Genomic DNA, 6,527 nt, shown 5'->3' with positions numbered 1-6,527 from the left:
TTAAGCAGAGTACATAAAGCTGCTTTGTCAAATCAAAAGCAGCATGCAAAGGAAATTTATCAAGTATTAATAATCTGATGCTGATCAATGATGCCTTTACCCAGAATAAGAAGCACGATTTTAGATATCTTAGAGCTGGAAGGAACTTCAGGAAATCTTCTTACTTTCTCTAGGCTTTAAAGTTAGTGTGGTGTTATTAACCCATTTTTCAGGTCACATGATTTCATCCATGAAAGATTAAGTGACTCACCCAAGGTGACAGAGCTAGATAGACTAGAAGAGGGCTGAGAATTCAGTTTTCTGATTTCTAAGCAATGCTGTTTCTACTATATCTTTTTGGAAATAATTTTACTTAGTCATATTGACTCTGTATGTACTTTCTAATGTGTTTAAACATCAGATTCTGGTGAATAAAATGCTGTCCAGTCTTTCCACAGGCACTGTCTAGACTCACAAGGGGGGACTGGAGCCTTCTGGTCCCATTGTTAAGGTCATAAATATCGCTCTTGCTGAATTAGCATTGGGACTGCAATCCTTGACTCCAGAAAATGGCTTCTGCAGCCAGGCCTTCCATCACTATGAAGTGACATATATCATCATCTGATATGGATTGGCCAACATAAAAAAAAGCTCTATGTGCACAAATTTTGAGACATTTTACTGAGAAATGGAGCTTGAGAAATTGCCCAATGTCATCCTTCTTCTAGCCCCTCCCCAAGGAATGGATATACATGACTTAGTCTGACAAAGTCATGGTTTTGGAAAATTCCATTGGCCTGGAACTAGGAGAGCTGACTGCATGATTTCAGGGGGATTGAACTTGGCATTGAAATCCCCACAGGGAAAGGTCCTAGAGGGCAGACATCTACATTGGTTTATCCTGCATAGAGCTTCGTTGAACAAATCACATAGAAAGGGTAGCATAATAATGCAATCTCTTTGTGCAAGAACTGGTCAATTTGGAAAGCTGTCTTAACTCATGCTGGCCACTTTGGGACCTTTGAGTAAATTATTGCTTCACTGGGAGAAGCTGGCTCATTAGGCTGCCACATATACAGCAAGGATAGCTTTATATTTCCATTCCCAGGAATGTTTGATAGATATTAATGGACTCTATTAAAAACTGGAGGCAGGAAGGATGTCTATTAGAAAGATAGTCCTCTGTTTTATTTCTACTTGCTGTGCTTGCAATCCCTCAACTGTGCAGGAAGAGCAAACACATTCACTGAATGCCTACTATGTGCTGGCTACTTTGCATAGAGTTTTTCTCACTCAATTTGACTGATAATCTCTCTTTTATAAATTAGTGCATTGGGGCTTTGTATTAGTCAGAGCTATCCAGAGACACAGAACCAATGGAATGTATATAAAATATATACATGTAGAAATCTATATGTATATAATATATGTATATTTATTATAAGGAATGGGCTTACCCAATTATGGGGGAGATTGAGAGAGCAGTCAGTATAGTTCCAGTCTGAGTCTGAAGGTGTGAGAGCTGGGAGAGCTGATAGTGTAAGTTCCAGTCTGAAAGCGACCAGGCTTGAGACCCAAGAAGAGCCAAGAAGAGCCAATGTTTCAATCAGAGCCCAAAGGTCCGAAAAGACCAGTGCCCCAGCTTGACAGTCACATACGAACAGTTCCTTCTTACATATTTTTTGTTCTATTCAGGTCTTTCTTGACTGGATGGGTCCTACCCACACTGGAGTGGGTGGACAGGGAATCTCTTTTACTCAGTCTACCCATTCAAATGTTAATCTCATCCAAATACATAGACACACCCAGAATGATGTTAGACCAGATGTCTGGGCACTCTGTGGCTCCGTCAGGTTGACACAGAAAATTAATCATCACTGGCTGAGGGGGTAAAAAACTTGCTAAAAGGCACATAGAGGTGAATGAATGTATTTCTATGTCTCAAAGCTTGAATCTTTCCCTTGCACCTCATTGGCCCTTATGATTTACTAAGTTGTCCTTCTGTGTGGAACTGTATATATTTTAATAATGTGATTTCTTTTTTTTCCTAAAGACTTTAGGAATTACCCAGCAACTTTATTTCTTGCTATTCCCCAGTGTGCAAATTCCGACTCATTTAAGCTTATGTCATTGTCTGTTACGTATTTATGATCAATTGTATACCCATGACTATGACTCATATTACTTTAACATGCTATGGAAACCTCTACCCTGCTTTTAGATCTGTCATCCATCTATGATCACCTGAACATTTTTAAAGCACTGACCAAATGTTGGAAACTGGCAAATACTGATAAAATAGAGGTAATAATAATAACCATAATAGTTAATATTTATTGGACATTACTGTGTGCTAGATATGTTCTAAATATTTATGTGTATTAATTCATGCTGGCCCTTCCAGATCTATCATTCTGCTTTCGGTACCTGGAGACTGACCTGCATAGACTACATCATCAAGACTGCCCTCTGACTTCTGGCTGCATAAGGACATTAGGAAGACTTGGCAGAAATTAGAAGGAAAGAAGAGTGTCAGATCTGAGTGTTAATTCCCTGGCTTCATCAAAGGACACTGGTCTTCATGAGAAGGCAGACTCTCCATGATTCTCCTTTTGGGTTCCAATAAATACTCCCCTCTTCTATCTGTTAGGCTTAGGGGTTATAAGAACTCAGCAGCTAAGATTTCCAAGTTCTTTGTGGCTCCTCCATATTCATATCTTTGATGATAGGCCCTTTGTAAATAAATTCTTCTTGAATTTCCCTAGGGTGAATGGGTTACCATTTCTCTTGGAAACCTGGCTGATACATCATGGAATCTTCAAAAAAAATCCTATCAAAAATATACCATTATTGCCCCATTTTAAAAATGAAGACAGTAGATGGGCTTCAGGAGTTTGCTGAAAATCACTCCTCTTGTGAGTAGAGTAGCTGGGATTAGAACCCTGGAAGTCCAGCTTTTGAAATAATGCCCTTAATCACCACATTAAATACCTTAATGAACAATCCTTGTTCTGGATGAATCCCCTACCTACAACAACCTAGTTCAAGTCCCTTTTCCACAGAAACCTTCCCATTTTGTTTGACCACGATTGTTTTATGATTCCTAACTCTCAAATTGAGAATCATCCTCAAATCTTATGTATATACACTTGTTCTATGGTCCCAGAAGGAGCTTATTTGTTGTGAGGGGGTAGAGACCACTGGTTCCCTTTTTCACTTCTGAGCAAGTAGCTCAATCCTAGGAACAGGGCACATTCTTTATTTTTTATTTTTTTAAAATGTTTATTTATTTTTGAAGGAGAGAGAGATAGAATGTGAGTGGGGGAGGGGCAGAGAGAGAGGGAGACACAGAATCCGAAACGGGCTCCAGGCTCTGAGCTGTCAGCACAGAGCCTGATGCAGGACTCAAACTCATGAGCCATGAGATCATGACCTGAGCCAAAGGGGGTGACTTAACCAACTGAGCCACCTAGGCACTCCAGAACATGGCACATTCTTAATAAATATTTGCTGATTGATTCAAAAGTTTACTTACACTCTATATATAACACAACAAGGAATATTTTCTTGAATGTGTCAGAATATGGAAAGAAGTAGGCCGATAAAGTTGAGTGGCAAAATCATGGGTCTGGAGGCTCTTCCAACTCTTCTTCTTTTCCAGCAATGTGACTTTGAAGGAGCCATTTAACTTTTTTGGGCCTATTTCTGTGAAGGTAACTACCATGTTGTGTTTCCTGTGTCTAACATGAATCTTGGCATCAATTAGACACTTGGAAAATATGTTTTAAATAAATGAATAAATGTGTATTTTTTAAAGTAAACCTTACCCCATGGTTTCCATATTCCCCATACCCAGTTTCCCCTATTATTAACATCTTCCTTTAGCATGGCACATTTGTTATAATTAATGATTAATTATTTATTATTAATGATTAATAATTCACTATGATTATGAACTAACATTTAAGCTTTATTAAAATTTCCTTCATTTTTACTTAATGTCCTTTTTGTTGTCATTGTTCCAGGTGCCTGTCAGGATACTACATTACATTTCATTGTCATGACTCAGACTTTTTTTTGTTCTTGAAGACCTTGACTGTTTGGAGTGGTATTGGTCAGGTGTTTTGTAGGATGTTGCTCTTTTGGGATTTGTCTGATGTTTTTCTCATGATTATACTGGGGTTGTGGGTATTTTCATCACATTGCGTCAATGCCACATACTATCAACCTGACTTATCACGTTGTTATTGACCCTGATCATTGTTGCTGAGGTAATGTTTGTCAGGTTTCTTCACTGTAAAGTTTTCTTCCTTTCTATACTGTTGAAGAAAGTCACCATGCTCAACTCATACTTAGGGAATGGGGAGTTATAGTCTACCTTCCTGAAGCAAAGTATCTACATAAGTTATATGGAATTCTTCCACATTATTTGTCTCTTATTCCCCGTTAATTCAATCCTTTATTGTTATCAGTGTGGATTCTTGGATATTTATTTTATACTTTGGATGATAATCCAATACTACTGTATTTTATCACTCATATTGTTCCAGCTTTGACCATTCAGAGCTCTTTTGATTAGCTCTTGGATCTCTTTGACATATCCCCATCATTGTGGTTTGATTTTTTTCCCCCAGAATTCCCATACTTTCTGGAAATTTATGATGCTCTAAGCTCATTTTATATATTTCCCGTTTCAATCTTAGAATCAACCATTTCTCCAAGGAGCCCTGTTTCCTTTCATTGGAAATGGTATTAGAAACCAAGATTTGAGCACAGGGTATACTCAATGAGAGTAAGGAATGGAAGAAGGAATGGCAAATGTTTCCCAAATAAGGGTCCCATGCCCCCAAAAAACCCAAAATGATTTGTGGTGCCTCGAAGGTGCTGTCCACTGGATGACATGGAGAAGGTGTTTATACCTTTACACCTTTATACCTTCTTACCTTTACTTTCTTGTGTTCTTTATGTTCAAAGAGAAAATTTTCATTTGATCCTGGCAACATCAGATTTGGGAATTTACTTTTCTAACAAAGTGAGTAGACCTCAGACATTGAACTTCAAGCAAGCAAAAACATCTAACTAGAATATAACAATATTATTTTGTCTTGCTTGTGTTCATTTATATTATCATCTTCAATTTATGGAAAAATTCAACTAGTCCATTTCTAATAGCAGTGTATATTTTTTTCTCTTAAAAGATGCTAAGTAAAAAATGTAAATAAATTTATAGAAAAAAGTAGCATGTCAGTGGTTGATATAATGTGGAGGAAATGGAGAGTAAATAATTTGAGTTTGGAAACAATTTAGAAGGAATAATCTTGAGAATCTCTTACAGCTCTAGAATTTGATATCTGTGTCAGCCAGCATTTGTGATCTCACACCCATAGCCATGTGCAATTTGTGAGAGAGGGAATATTTTGAATCTGAATCACAGAAGGAAAGAGAGGACACTGTTGAGAACATTGAAATGCATACAGTCATTTTCTTGCAGTTGTTCTTAGCCCTGGATCTATCAGCCCTAGCAACCAGGCGCTGGCAGAGGGTCAGGTGAGAAATGCTGGGTAGTACCTCAAGGGAGCTGAGACCTTGAGATCAGAGAACTACAAACCAACGGGAAAGTTGATTCTAATAGCATCAATGGATATCCTCAAAATGCTCGTGAAAAATGAAAATATAAAGCAAATAATTGTGACAAGCATATTGTCTAATTAAGATGAATGGGACATGCTTCTTATGCATTTTTAATCTGTTAAATAAACAGCATATTAATAAGGCTTAATTATAGCACCACATACTTAAAGTGACTTTCTAAAATAAAGTTTGTTTTGATTTAACATATGCTTTTTTGTGTGTTTTCTCAGCACTTTTACAAGCCTCATACACAAATAACATCTTGAAATAAATCTCTTGGATGTGATCACCATCTTGATCAAAATTTCTTTCTTTGAACTTCTTGGATAATTCAGGACTGATAAAGTAACTTCCTACTTTTAAGATAAGCATCCTTTCAGTGCTTACGTGTAAGCATTGCAGAAATGACCCTTTCTTCTTTGATCATGTTTTTCCATGCTTCCATTCTTTCATTCCCATTCCACATTTAGGTGGTCAGCATATGCTGTTGACATGTTATGTCAGAAATAGCTCCTCAATCTGCCTCCCACCCTTTACATATTTGGAGGTTGGCCACAAATGCTTTGGCTGTCTCCCCCTCAAGAGGTAAGGTGAGTTTCCTCTCTTTGAATCTGGGCTAGCTGCTATCTCTTTTGACCAAAGGAGTGTAATGGACGCATGGTCTTCATAAAACCAGCAGCTTTTGCCTCAGCCTCTTGGAGCCCTGAGACATCAATAAGAGAAACTACATGGTGAAGCTCTGAGGTTGCCGAGAGAGGGACAGAAGCCCAGCTGAGCCTAACCTTGTAACCATTCCCAGCTATGTGATTCCTGGCAAGTGAATAAGCCACTTGGATATTCCAAACTAGCCCTGTCTGATTACTTGAGATTCATGAGTATAATAAGTGATTGTTGCTATTTGGAGGCACTATTTCTTT

The 6,527-nt window shown here is 38.0% G+C and overlaps 1 long non-coding RNA gene across 1 annotated transcript; it reads left to right on the top strand.

Annotated features, from left to right (window-relative positions):
- The first annotated feature begins 313 nt into the window (after positions 1 to 313).
- Positions 314 to 5,813, top strand: LOC147582079 (uncharacterized). The gene is made up of 2 exons (XR_015250552.1): positions 314 to 2,894; positions 4,005 to 5,813. It is a non-coding gene; the product is annotated as an uncharacterized LOC147582079 (long non-coding RNA).
- Positions 5,814 to 6,527: the final 714 nt, after the last annotated feature.

The sequence above is a fragment of the Puma concolor genome, chromosome B1 (genome assembly GCF_028749965.1).
Source record: "Puma concolor isolate L17-30 chromosome B1, mPumCon1.1.hap2, whole genome shotgun sequence".
NCBI lineage: Eukaryota > Metazoa > Chordata > Mammalia > Carnivora > Felidae > Puma > Puma concolor.
The sequence above is the reverse complement of the archived record's forward strand: the minus strand, read 5'-3'. Positions and strand labels throughout refer to the sequence as shown.